The sequence below is a fragment of the Medicago sativa genome, chromosome 7 (assembly GCF_051527215.1).
Source record: "Medicago sativa cultivar Bolivia chromosome 7, Bolivia_mono, whole genome shotgun sequence".
Taxonomy (NCBI): Eukaryota; Viridiplantae; Streptophyta; class Magnoliopsida; order Fabales; family Fabaceae; genus Medicago; species Medicago sativa.
The window spans coordinates 16249799-16264767 of record NC_140755.1 but is presented as its reverse complement, the minus strand read 5'-3'; the positions used below and the strand labels follow the sequence as shown (position 1 = coordinate 16264767).

The following is a 14969-nucleotide window of genomic DNA, read 5'->3' as shown; positions in this document are numbered from 1 at the left end:
AGAAGTTTATGAGTTGGTTACAACAATGATAACTTCATTTTAGAAGTTAGCAAAGACAAAAATTTGAAGATAAGAAACTTGCAACGGAAGTTTTTAAGTAGTTAAGAAGACATGTTTCATTCATACAAAATCTAAAGTTAGTTTCTTCTCTTTTTCTATAAATAGCTAATTGTTCTCCATGGAAAGGAATTCAGTTTTGTTCGATAAATTAGACTATAATAGAATACACATTCTCCCACATAGGATAAAATATCTTACTGGTTGTTCAATCGAACGATGTACATAACTCAATCTTGTTTATAATAGCACCATTATATTTTACTTTTGTTCTTACTTTTATGTACTTTTATGATTCATGTTCTTATTCTTGCATTTTTACGACTTTTGTCCATCATTATATATTCTTGCACAACAAACAAAGACTTGAGACAATAAACCTATCAACTAAGAACTCAATCAGGAATTAACTTGAATCCTAGATTGATCATCGAGTTCATTTGTTGAAGAGATATTTTTCTCCGTCAACACGGTCAAATCATGAAAAGTTAAAAACCAGTTATGGTAGTAAAATTGTACCTCATTTGAATTAAAATGAGATTTCGAGCAACATGATGGCCACGTTCAATCATTGTAGTCCATACCAACCGGTTCCCTGGCATTGTTTTTTCTTTAGTCACTTGATTGTAGTTTAGCATATTCATTTGTAGTTTAACATACCAATTGGAATTATGCCAGGCTAGCTTTAACTAGGTTTTGAACTTTGAACTCTTCTATAAAACTCTAGTTTTTGCTAGTTAATTTCTCATTCTTAGAAAGCACACTCATGAGTAAAAGAAACACTGAGATGAAGCTCATCTTCATATTGCTCTCAAGCCTTTTACTCGGATGTCTCTTGGTCAGAATTGTTTCAGGTAAAATAATATGTAAAATATTTCTTTACTCCCTCCATCTCCTTTTGTAAGACTAGTTTACAAAAATTATGGGTATTAAGAAAAATCGTTGAAGTAATAAATATGTCACGGATATATTTAATGTTAATTTTTTATATTTTAAGACCAGTACTATTAATATTGCATGATCCGGTTAATTTCTTAGGTTGTTCAAAAACTCAAACCAAACTGAACCGCACCAAAAAAGTACCAAACTATGGTAACGGTTCTGTTCAATTTTCTCCTTGAACCGAATCCTAAAAAATTCTAATTACCACAACCATTACTACAGGCCAAGAATGGAACAAAAACGAGCTTGAGGATGATAAAATCAGAGCTAAATTTGCTCAAAAGGTATATATTTATTGGCTTCAGGTCTACTTAATGTCATCGTTGATTTTGATCTTCAACAACTACTAATTGACAATGTTCACAAAGTGTTATCTATGGAGAAGAGTCTCACCACCAACACGAACACAAAGTGTTCAAAAGATTGTGTTGATGCTGTGCCAATTTACAAGGGCAGCTCAGAGAGATCCTATAGGTATAAACAACAAAATTTTAAAGAACCTCAAGGTATTGATCATACTGCCAAAGGGATGGAAAACATGTTTTATAAGGATTACCATCCCACTCATGGATAGTCAACCTGGCAATTGAAATCTCACATGCAATTTGGTACGTTGTTGTTAACAACTAGTAATGGCCTGTAAAAATAATTGTGAGTAAATCGGACACCCTCTGCATATAAATGCTGAGATTAATTCATCAAGTCTTGTAGAATTAAAATGTGCGGTAAATTCTCTAAAAAATTTATCATTGTTGCATGTTTGAACTTGTTCGAGTCCTATATTTTGACCGACAATGGTATAAAATAATGAAGTAAAGCATTATATAAGTTAGTTTTTTTTTTTTATATACTATGCAAAATTGATTAGACAATCGTCTACTATAAAATATAGGGAAAATATTAGGTGTACATCGACATGAGTGTATATACTAAGAGAGAGAGAGAGAGAGAGAGATAAATGATGAGAGAGAGAGAGAGAGATTTGATTAGACAATCGTCTACTATAAAATATAGGGAAAATATTAGGTGTACATCGACATGAGTGTATATACTAAGAGAGAGAGAGAGAGAGAGAGAGATAAATGATGAGAGAGAGAGAGATTTAAATATGAAAATTGTTCTTAGTAACAAAAAAATCATTTTGTTACAACTTTCTCTTTCATACCTACATTATGTTTTTGCTTTCTCTATTGTTTTGGTTTTCGTATCAATAACTACTTTTTTATCTTTGGTTGTCACATTAATTGTCCCATAATTGATTGTTCAAATAACATTCAAAAAATATATGAAATATTATTAACAATTGTCTTTGGGACGGTGTTTAAGGATATAAAATATAGTAAAAAAAGAAATGCTAGCAAGAGCCTCTTTCTAACATACTACTCTAATATATGAAAACAAGAAGCTCCCAAACTTTTTACAACACTAACATGGAGCACTTCAATGTATGAAAAACTGTTTCAATGACAAAAATTTAAAGAACTAATGTAAAAACACACTAGTCTACTGTTTTTTGTTTTTTTTTGGAAACTAGTCTACTGTTTTTATTATACTTAAGATTTATTCATTTCAACTTGCAAGTCTATACAAGGATAAAGTGACAATTCATCAAAAGAGGGAAAAGTGGAAAACAGAAGAATCTAAAGCCAACAAACGAACCACACATAAAATATCATTTAAATCTCCAGAAAAACATTGGTATACACACTTTTATTATGGCATGTAACCTCGATTATTCAACATTCACACTTTCACTTACCAACTATATATCTATATATAATTCAAGGTATACTGTGACACATTGCACAAGCCTCTAAAACTTTATTGTTTCACACAATATTCATTTATAATACCTCTAAAACTGGCATGATGTTCCAAGTCTCTGTCTCTGCCTCTTTCCCACATTCCTTTCTTTGCAATTAACAAAAGCTGGGACCAATAACCTTTGAAAATTCTCAAGAAACTGGTTCCACTTCTCTTCATCCATATCTGTTAGCTTCACAAAACTTGAACTAGTGATCAACTCATTCACACTAGTATTTCCAGATGATGTCCCTACTAATGATCCACTCCTTTGCTTCACACCCGAGTTCTGCAGACTTCTCCCATCGATCGTTGTGTTTTTCACTGACTCAGATAGCTTTGAAATATTAGGCACCAATTTTCCCATGGAGTTAGTATATGCATCACACTCTTCCTCCTCCTCCTCTTCTATCACACTCTCCTCTAGTTTAGAAAGCTTGAGTCTGGAGTTTCCGTTTTTTGTTCTGAATTGAGGAGGTAGCACTACTGTTGGCTTCTCTTCTATATTTGCAGCGAAATCTGAATCCTGATCATGCTCACAATCTAACTGAAAAACGGTCACATCTTTGTCTCCAAATTTCGTCTCAAAAGAGGAGAAATCTTCATGATCAAACAGTTTCTTTGCCTCAATACATATTAGTTCAAGCTCACTGGGCTCTTCACCATGACAGTGAAATTCCCTACTCATCATATCGCCAATTTCTGCTAGACAAAGACCAAAGGCTGCTGCTTCCTTGAGGAACAAAGTGCAAAGAACCAAAACCCGCAAGCATGCTTCACGAATCATGGGAAGCTCCATTCTAAGCATTTCTGATTCACGAAACGGGTCAAGATGAGATATATACTTGAGTTCATCTTCAGAGAAAGGGATCGAAGCCTGAGGCCAATGAATCCATTCAAAATAAGGATCTTCCAAATTTTCAGGTAGACAAAGACCATGATCGATAGGAAAAAGCTCGACCTGATCAAACCTTCCAAGCCCATCAAGTTTCCTGACAAGAAGATTTCCTGCATGTCTGTCCGTGTTTAAGATTCGTACGTCTAAAATTCCGATCCTGTGAACAGAAGCAACAGGGAAACTAGAAGTTCCATGATCACTTGCATCATAATCATGAGGAATGTACTGCTGCAGCGATGCAATCTTGCTTATTTGCTTCTTGTTTGGATGCATATTACCATTGACCCTATCATTAACATTGAAAATAGTGTGCGTAACCTTCACGAGAGCAGTAGAAGGCACGTTTGCAAAATGATCATGGTCAAGAAGGTAAGCTGCAACTTCTCTGAAACCCGTCTCTCCAACCCTCACTGACCTTTTAAGCCCTGGTTGTCCAAGAGCTTTACCGACAAAACCTTTTGGATTGTTTGGTGCATAAGGTTCCTCGTCAGTTGGTTTCACAATAGCGACATTTTCCCCATAGCAGTTTCTAAAATAATATGCACCTCCTAACCCACTCTGAACAGGGATCGGTTCGACGCCGCCTTTTATTGCCACGACAATATCCTTAACCAGTTGTTTAGTTCCAGATAACAAATCTGAGCAACCAATAATCTCAATCGGTCCACTCTGATCCCTATGCTGAAGATCCCTACCGGTCGGAGAAAGGCACGGTGTAGATGAACTCCTGTGCAGAAAGTTCCTGGCGAGAAGAAGTGGAGAATCATTTCTAACCACACTTAGATCATTTTTCAAGACCGTGTCGCCGCAAATAAGTGAACTTTCCTCAGTTGGGACATTGAATGCTACCTGTAATTTCCTCTTCACAGTATGTGCATTGTCACTTCTTTCTAATTCCATGCCTAGAACACACCCGGTTTCAGTCTGTACAAATACACGTCTTCTACCAGAAGGCTTTCTTTCCATTTTCTTATTCCCGAAACATTCACTAGGATGCCCTTTGAAAGTTGCAGCCGCCATCTCGTGATGTAAACAGGTGTCGGAATCAGGATACATGCAAGGAAAAGGAGAAGAGGCAAACTTGAATACCAGCGGCAGAGAGTTTCTCTCTCAAGCAAACGCCCAACTCAGATGCTGGCACTACTTGAGAAGAGTTTTTTCCATGAACAATCATAGTCCTCTACAAAATTGAAAATACTCCAAAGGATCTTACATATGAGCTGGTTACTCGATAAAACAGATGTCACTCGATAAAACCACTACATTGGAGACGCCACCTGACAACAGAAGCTAACCAAAATAAGAAGAAAAACAAATCACTATACGGTTCGAAATAGAGATCGACAAATAAAGGCAAACTCATACAAAATCTTAATGTTTAGTCAAGTATGGGGAAAAGATGTTTAAACTTTACCCTCTATGCAGTCATTTGAATTAGTAACTATAGGATTAAAGGTAGTAACTAAAGGATTAAAGGTATCAAACCAAATTAATAGAAGAAAAGAATTTGATGTATATTACCTCCATCAGTCAAATATGCAAAAAGAGTGACATCTTACCTTAGTTACTCCTAAGAAATGAAATCAGTGTTGATTAGAGACAGTGGAAAACAGATTAGTGTGAGCTTGTTGACAAAAAAAAAAAAAAAAACGATCCAATTGATATTTCAAATACAAATCAGAGGTAAATAATTGAATTCGACGTCTAGGAAACCATACCCTGATTGGATCGACCGAGTTCATCAGTTTCCAAAGGGGTATAAGGTGCCTGAGTTTGTTCTATTCTATAACTGTTGATGAGAAAGCATGATGTAATTTGTGTTTCATAACATTGTTTGGAAAGGGGTCCAATAATTTCTTTCATTTTTCTCACTCAACCTAATCACAACCACGTCATGAAATGTGTATTTATTCAAGCTAACCTTTCCTATATGAAATAATCACCCAGAAATAAACGGTTTTTTATACCATTATTCTAACCCATAATCAATTAATTACTATATTCCCTAACTACTCAACTAAAGACAAACCGACCATCACTATATAGTGACAATAAATCCTAGCAAAGGAATCATTTCATCTCAAGATTCAAGTCCTAAATAAATTGATGTGAAAAAATTAGACTTTAATCCCTTGGTTCCTTTTAAAGGTCTTTTATAAAATAAAAATAAAAAATCATTTTCTATATCGTTTTCAAAGTTCAAAGTAATATTTAACATTGTTTTGTTAAAATTATTTTTAACAACGGAGTTCAAAACCCTTTGGATATAGTTGTAAAATTGTCATTAATATCACTTTTAATAATAATAATGTTTCCTTCCTCAGATTGTAAGTAACAAATAGTTAAAGATATTAGAAAAATAGATAAGTAGTTAGTTACATCATGATTCATTTCAGGATAGGTGTGAATAACCTTAAAAACAAGTAACAACCACTAAAATAGATCATGCAAATTGGTACTATATCCATATGCCAACAAAACTACATAATAATTAATACTAATAGATTTGGACCCTCCTTATCTTCATAATAATATGATCCTAACAAACCCGACAACAATAACTGGCTAGTACTGATTTTAGGACACAATAATGAAATCCACAAAATAATACTAATACTATTATATTATATTATATTACCTGTTACAAAATGTATAAAATAAAGAAGAATTATAAAATTCAGAGATCCATATGACAAAGACAAAGACTTTGCATATATATTGAATAAAAATAAAAATTGTTACTCATATATTTTTTTAAATTAGGAGATACTATATGACAAAAGGATTTCTTTTAAATATTTATAATTTCGTTTTTTTAATCCCTAAAAAAAAAAAATCAAACTTTTACTCCTCTAACTTGTAGTCCTATGGTTGAAGGAAGTTTGCTTCTCTTCCTTTTGTAAATATTGGTTTGACTTTGTTGTTTTTCCATGGTACCAGAGAGGAGGACATTTGTTGTAGTAATATATTTCATTTTAACCTCTTCAAAAAAAACATTTTTCGACCAAAAATGCAAATGGAGAATTTTACTTGACTAAAAATGTTGATCGAAAATTTTACAAGACTACAAATTCTGATGGAAAATTATAGGGATAAAAACATATTTAACCTTTTTTTAAAAGCAAAAAAAGATTTGGTATAATAATAAGGTTAATTAAGTAAATAGTCAATATAAATATCGAGAATTCATTTTTAGTCCTACGAACCCACAACATTTTTAATTAAGGACCAAAGATACCGACGGAAAATTTTACAAACTAAAAAGTGTGATCTTTTGGGGATTAAAAACGAAATTATAAATATTTATAGGAAATTTTACATATAATATTATTTGGGGAATTAGTCACTTTAGTCCCTGAATGGGGAACGATTCGTCAATTTAGTCCCTGAATGCAGATAAATTGCAAAATAGTCCCTGAATGTAGACTTTGTTAGTCAATTTAGTCCCTGAATGCAGACTTCGTTAGTCAATTTAGTCCCTGAATGTAGACTTCGTTAGTCACTTTAGTCCCTGAAATTGACCATGCAGGGACTGTTTTGCATATTATCTGCATTCAGGGACTAAATTGACGAATCGTTCCTCATTCAGGGACTAAAGTGACTAATTCCCCAATATTATTTTCACTACCCATAAGAAAATAATATCAAAAAATAAACAATAATCATAATAATAATAATTAATTGAATAATTGAAATGAGATAGGATTCTCGCCTGCTTCAACCTGCTGAATGATCAAACATACCGCAAACTTCACTCCTGGTGGCTCCGCCCATCGTCAACTTTACCTTTTCAATAATATTTATCTGCAAATCAAATCGATCGATTCATAGAAAACAAAACAAAAATCCGATCCGGTGCAAATTTTAGATTTCAAATTATTCGGGAAATCACATGAAATGAATGAATATTGAAAATAAAAAAGTATAAAAACCTCGTCGGAGAGAAGTTACGGCGGCGCGTAGAGCGGAGGCTCCGCCGTGAAAGGCGGAGGAGAGATCAGTTCCACCTAGATAATTCTTCAGAGATTATTTTTTGTAATTTTTTCTTACCATACGAAAAGGTTTAACTGATTCTTGTATTCTTATAGATTTTTAATTTTAACTATACGGAGTATCAATTATTTCATATATTTTTTGTTGAAAAATAAAATAAAAAATATAGTACACTGTGGTTCAACAAAGTTAGGACACGTGGGGAAGAAAGGGCCCACCCTATAGTCCGTGGCAGTATTTGAGATGGGTTATGTCATTTCATCTTTTCATTTTCCTTCACTTTATTTTAAGGTTTTACTTTTCAATAAGTACCTTGATGCCGACATATGTTAACAGTAACGGGCCATTGGAATGGCAATTAAGGGTAGATAAATACGTCGATCCGAATTCAACAAGAATACAAAAAAAGCCGGCCCTAGTTTTCTAGTGAGAAAAACTCTAACTTCTCTCTAAACTTTCTTTCTCCTTTGTTCATCGAGGAGGGGTGGTTTTAGGTCATTTTTTGACCTAGAATCATCCCTCTACATCTTTTTTCTCTTTTCTTTCAATCTAAATAAGTGGTTTTCACATATACCAAGTTTTTTCTTTTGTGTTTTTTTTTGTGATTTCGTCGTCTAAGTGCGGCGTTGTGTTGTTCGTCGTCTTGTGCGGCGTTTGATTTCGCGTCTTATCGCGGTGTTTGTTTAGTTCCTATTGAAAGATCGACATCAGTCAATTACAAATTCAACCAATGATTTGGGCGTCAACGTTGCAGATCCGGAAGCATGTGAATTTCGGTGACTTGGGTTTTATCATATTATTTGTAGGCATTTTGCCGTTTTATGCTATTAACTTGGGTGCTGTGAGATTGTTCGCAGATTCACCCTTTACGTTTTTAGCGATGTTTGTATCTAATGTACTCTATCGATTTGAATGAATGAATATCGTTTTGTTTTTGTCAAAAAAAAAAATACATCGATCCGAATGAAATTTGTTGTTCACAATCGTTAGATAGCTAAAACACAATATAAAATGATTTTCTCGGCACTTACTACCTTTGGTTTTAAATTTTTCAGCAGTTAACTGTCGATGCGTTCTTAAATCTGTTGATTTTATCAACCTGCTTCCCTACTCGCTATTTTATCAACTTTTACTCCCCTCTTCAATCTATACCCTCAAATAAAAAAATAAAAATTCCACAATCTTTGCCCAAAATCATTGAAGCATCAATCCTAGCAAGTTTCAACATACTTTTGACGTATAAAAACATGTATTGCTTATTTTAATCCATTTATTTTTGTCTATTTTGTTGTCAGTTTTTTGCAAAATGACTGACATGCACGTATCGGCACCTAATTGCCAAAATATTGAGGCATCGACAGTTAACTGCCGATTGAATTCGGTTGTTAACTACCGATGCGGTAGGCAAAATGGAATATTTCTTTCTTAGACTTGGCTGATTTTTGATGATACAAACTCACATCACAAAAGAAGAAAAACTATGGAGGCACAAGATGAAGATGAAGACTTAGGCTATATAGTTAAAATCTTTTTAAGTATGGTCTTTATCTTTAATTTATCGCTTTCAATAGTTATATAACTTAGAATGCTCATAAATTCATTTGAACTTTATCACAAAAAAATTTCTAATTTAAATAAAAGCGTCCACGTGAAGTAAGCTTTTAAATTGATGAAAAATTGATTTTTACAATGATGTAATCTATTACCACAGTGCAGTAATCGATTACCACCGATTACCACCTTTTGTTTTAAACATTTGTTAGAATAGTAAAAAGTTGTAACTGAAGGGATTTAAGAGAGGTTTTTCAAAATTTTATAATCCTTTTATAATTTTTCTTATGTTTAATGAGTCTCACGATTAATTCACACTTAATGTTATTAAACGGACAAATTATTACAGCGACTTTATTATTTTGAAACAAAACAAAATCAATAAAGAAATGTCTTATTATATAAATATATAATAAAGTGATGATACAAAATCAAATCCAATCAATACAAGATGTATATTAGGGCCTAGTCCAATAATTACAGAGTGGTGAAATTATATTCCAAGTCCCAAGACAAGTTTCTAGGACGAAAACACTAAAAAAGACAACAAAAAAAAGTGAAAAAGCATTGAAAATCAGTCGTGCACGCCCCATGTGTGCTGTTGCGTGCCCCAGGTGTGCAAAAGAATGATGAAAAGCACTATTTTTTGCACTGACATGCTAGGCACGTCATTCCACGTGTCTCTCAGAAAAAACAATTTTTTGTTGTTTTTCTTTCGCAGGTTTGAGGAAAAAACTCAGTTTTTTAGCTCAAACCCACTTGTAAATCAACTTATAAATACAACCCTTCTCCTTCAAAATTATTCATTCAAAAGGAAGTGGTTCAAGAGGAAGGCAAGCATTAAGAGTTTCAAGGGAGGAGTCTCTCTCCTCAACCTTAGTCTCTAGCGTATGTTTTACTCTTCTGTAATTTTGTCTTTACTTACCATGAGTAACTAAACCCTAATTGGTAGGATTCTAAGATGGATCTCTATTTGTTTGTTGGATCTTTTTTTATTTAATTATTTTATTCAATTATCTTATAATTTCTATTTAATTTTCTTATGCAAAAGTCTTAGGGTATGTTTGGTTTGGAAAAGAAGTTGTGAAGAGAGAAATGGGTAAGAGAGTGTGAGAAGAGAGAAATATATGAGAAATAGAGTAGATTTGATGCATGGTATAGTTTAAAAGAAAGATAAGAGAAATAGAAGAGAGAGAAATGTGCTTGTTTTTTATAATGACAAAAATACCCTTAAATAAAAAGCTCAATATATTTTTTATTTTGAATTTGATTTCTTATGAAACTTATTCATTTCTTCAGCATTGCTTTGATTCAACCTAACAAAAACCACGTTTTGAGCAACAAAACTGCCTCTAAGAAATCTGGAAAAACATCACCATCACCATGCAATCGAAAATGCCAAAACAGAGTCTCCAAAGTAATAAGTTTTAAACTTTCACCAACTTTACGAGAAAATACATTAAAACATTTATTCTTACTAATCAACAAATTATATAAAAGAAAAGAAAGAAATTTCATAAGGACTATTGAACTTAGTTTGGGAGGTGGAGATTCAACGGGAAGAGAAGAATATTTTGTATAAAAATCATGGAAATGGTACAAGTGTGAAAAATGGAGAGAGGGAGGGGGGGCACTAATGCAAATTGAATGAAAAGAGCAATTTCTTCTCCCTTTCTTCGCTGGGTTGGGGAGATTGAAAAAAGCAGTGGGTCCCACTGAATTTTGTTTCTCTCTTCACAACTTCTCTCCTATCCAAACAAGAGAAATAGACTATCTCTCTTGTATTTCTTTCTTCTCAACTTTTCTCTCACCTATTTCTCTTAAACCAAACAAAGGCTTAATGTTTTCATTAACCTAGGGAGTGTGACATACCTAGGGTTCCCGTCTGAACACAAAAATAGAGCAAACACTGTTTTCCGAATGTTGCATATTAATTTTATTCTTTTTCCCTTGGTAAGGTAGAATATAGGGCTAACCGTTTGTATAACTACTAAGGTAAGAGAGAGTATGTTATGAACTTCTAAGGTTTCTAGATGAAGTTGGAGCCTTTAGATGACAATTTAAGAATCTCAATTCTTTTATGTTTCAATTATCTTTGAGAGAAGAAGGTCCACTCTAATATTATGTATGTTGGCCTACAGACTACTATAGTATTGACAACCCTTCACCCTGTGTTACATATAACCTTAGAGTGACCAACAAATAAAAATTTACAACTACAGGGACATACTACCCCACATACTCATAACTTAAATAGAACCATTGTCTTATAACTGAATGATGACTTGTCTTTTATATCCAATAAGTAAATATAGGGGATTTGAAGAATCCTAACCGTCGTGAACATTCTGCAATCAAACCAGGTTAATATCTCACATTTGCTTTGCAAAATCAAATCAAACTTACAAAACCCCCTTATTTTCCTGCTTTTATTTATTTTATTTTCTGTGCTAAATAAGTAAAGCTAGTTGCCAAGTTGAAACGACAATCCCTATGGAGACGACCTTACTTATCACTTTATTACTTGTGAACGATTTGATACACTTGCTGAAATTGTCCATCACGGTTAAAGATGAAGACTTTTGGAAAACTGTTTATCATCTTGAGGCTCTTCAGAATGATGACGATGTAGCATCCATGTTTTTGTCGATGCTAGAAAGTAATAAGCTTTATCTTTGCATTCGTTCCAACTGTGATTGCCCAAATTGTCATTAGATCTTTGGTGTCATTTTATGAACTTTTAAGATTTTTATGTATTGATGTGTACTATGTTGGCAAAAATCCATAATGTTGCACTTTTTTTAAATTTCAATCTTTTTGGTATTCTTAACATAATGTCGAATTCATGTAATTTTATTTAATCATGATTGATTATATAATGGTGTGGCTTATGAGTGAGTGTTGTTGTCGAACTCATTGTACTGTTTCTGTAAATTGTGTTTATCGATTACATGTCATTTGTGTCATGTATTAGAGGTAATAAATGTTGTCTGGATGCATACCAAAACCCAAAAATAATAATTAAGGTGAAATGAGTAATTTTCAACTAGAAGAGTATGGTTGAAAATCTCACGCCAACGGGCTAGCTTGTCAATATTTTTATAAAATATAAGAAAATTTCTGTTCACACACATGCAAAGGCTGAAACACATATAAATGACTGAAAATGCCCCGACGATAGTTAACTGCCGAGGAAGGGAACCGGCGGCAGTTAACTGTCGAGGTTCCTTCGGTAGTTAACTGTCGACGATCTATTATAAGAACAAAACAGACATAGGAGTTTCCAGAACTCCATTGTTGCGTTTTTGGAATCCATAGGTGCGAATTTCACAAAGTTTAAGCCATTTCAAGCCAATTTCAAGCACAAAATCAAGTAAGTGTTTTGAATCCTATTGCATTGGTTTTTTGTGATTGAATTGTTAGTTTTTTAGGTTAAATTTCGATTATAGAGGTTTTGTTGATTTTATGATTTGATGTTAGATTAGAGTTGAATCTAATATTTTTGTAGAATTGTTAGGAAATTGTGGTAGAATTTTTAGGATTAGTTTAGGTTTTGATGAATTGTTGTAGAATTGTTAGGATTAGTTGCGGTTTTGATGAATAAATCTACTCAAAATCTACTCAAAAACTATAAAAAAAAAAAGGCTTAATGATGTGTTTCGTCCTTGCAATTAGGCGTCATTTAAAAATTGGTCCCTGTTTTTTTTTTTTTTGAAATGGCAGTGATTAACTGGGAAGAGGGACAAAATTTTAAATGATTAAACATTGCAAGGCTAATTTGCCAAGATTAGCGATTACAGGGACCAATTTTTGCCACGTCACTAATCTAATGAGGTGGCAATGCTAATTGATTCATACGCACGCAAAAAGACCAAAATGCCCTTCTTCTTTCTCTTTCACTTCTAGAAATCCAGAAATCACGGTTCATAACAAGAAGCTGCATCCTTCCATACTTTTCCTTTTCATCAACAAGAACAAAATTCCTTATCTTTTCCATAACCTATTCCTTCTTCTCACAACATTACCAAACCCAGCAGATAACAACTCATGCATTTTCCTTTTCCTTCTTCTTTCACACATAGCACGCAACACACGAACCTAACAAATAACACCACCGGTCCTACTACAATTCACCACCACCACCCACCACCGAGTCGTCGGTCGTCGCTCTCTCCACTCCTCTCTCTCAGTCGGTCACGTAATCTGCTATCCTTATTCTTCATCCCTCTTGCAGAACGAAGCGAAACCAACGCGAGTTCAACAACACAACCCCAAATCCAAAAACTCAAAATCGAAACCAAATATCTTACTACCGCGTTTCACTGTTCATTGGTTCAAACACCGCGTGTTTCCCTATCCGCTCCGCCGTTTCCATTTTCGCTCTCACTGTCAATAGCTTCGTTTGGTGTGCGGCTGTTTTCGGTGGAAAGTGTGAAGAATGAGCCGGATTTAGAAGCTTGATTTGGATTCTTGATTTGGATTTAAAAGCTTGGGTTGTTATTGATTTGGATTTTGTAGATTATGATGTTGTTTTGATATTGTTAATGTTGTTAATGACATATTATGATGTTGTTAATGGCACGTTTTGATTTGAGTTTTTAATGTTGTTGATGTTTTAGGAGATATAGATTGAAAATTGTTGAAGGTGTTTAGATCGGGAATGGCAGGAGGAGAAAGATGAAAGCCAGATAAAGTGTTTTGCTTGAAGATGAATATAGGGGTAAAATGGTCATTTTGTGTGCGTATGAATCAATTAGCAGTGCCACCTCATCATATCAGTGACGTGGCGGTGATTAACTGGGTCAAGGGACAAAATTTTAAATGATTAAACATTGCAAGGCTAATTTTCCAGGATTAGCGATTATAGGGACCAATTTTTAAATGACGCCTAATTGCAAGGACGAAACACATCATTAAGCAAAAAAAAAAAACATTTATAACAACTAAAATGTAAGTTAATAGCATTATGATTATCTACTTGTGATTTTGTTGATTAAATTTGGTCGGGATTTTTAGAGAGATTTTGAGAGAGATTTGAGAAATCTTGAGAGATTGAGAGTGATAATGGATGAGAGAGCTTCTGCCAGTTTTGTATCAGGATCGCATCGGCAGTTAACTGCCGAAAGAACTTCGACAGTTAACTACCGCCGGTTCCCTTCCTCGGCAATTAACTGCCGCCAAGGCTTTTCCGTCATTTATAGGTGTTTTACAGCCCTTTACAAAGTGTCAACAACATTTTTCAAAATATTAATTAAAAAGTCCACAAAATCAATGCAAAAAGTGTAAAAATAAATAAAAATAATAACAATACAAGGAACCAAACATGTAACGAATGAGACCACTAAAATTATGAAAATTATCAGTCAAACATTTATGATTCATCATCTAAAATTCAAGAATAAGTAAACAAGAGAACCAAAATAAAAAAGTTAATGAGTTCGCCAATTGACAAACTATTAGAAAGATCAAATTAAAATCACGAAACCAAAATTATTAAATTAAATTACTTTCTTCTCTCTACCCTATGAGCCAAATATAGGAGAAAAGAAGAAAATGTGCGTGTGTTTGTGTTTTTTTTTTTAAAGAAAAAGAAGAAAAATAGTTGTGACTTAAAGAAGTGAAAAATATTTTATTTTATTTTGATCTGAAGGGTCAACCTGCACCGTTGCCATCTCTTTTTTTTTTTAGCAGATTAGACAAGACCGTAAATCATTAATGACCAGTT

The 14969-nt window shown here is 33.6% G+C and overlaps 1 long non-coding RNA gene and 1 pseudogene across 9 annotated transcripts; one reads left to right on the top strand and one right to left on the bottom strand.

Moving 5' to 3' along the window:
* Window positions 1-215: 215 nt before the first annotated feature.
* On the top strand, window positions 216-1813 carry LOC146904617 (uncharacterized). Its single transcript, XR_015019898.1, has 2 exons — window positions 216-911; window positions 1222-1813. It is a non-coding gene; the product is annotated as an uncharacterized LOC146904617 (long non-coding RNA).
* An 827-nt stretch (window positions 1814-2640) lies between these two features.
* On the bottom strand, window positions 2641-5526 carry LOC146904616 (phosphatidylinositol 4-kinase gamma 6 pseudogene; annotated as a pseudogene). 8 transcript variants are annotated; one of them, XR_015019890.1, is made up of 3 exons: window positions 5419-5526; window positions 5222-5270; window positions 2641-4990 (listed from the first exon to the last, which is right to left on the bottom strand). The product of XR_015019890.1 is annotated as a phosphatidylinositol 4-kinase gamma 6 pseudogene, transcript variant X1 (transcript). The 8 variants fall into 8 exon arrangements; XR_015019897.1 differs by having other exon boundaries at window positions 2641-4977; XR_015019892.1 differs by having other exon boundaries at window positions 2641-4977; window positions 5260-5270.
* Between the last annotated feature and the right edge of the window lie 9443 nt (window positions 5527-14969).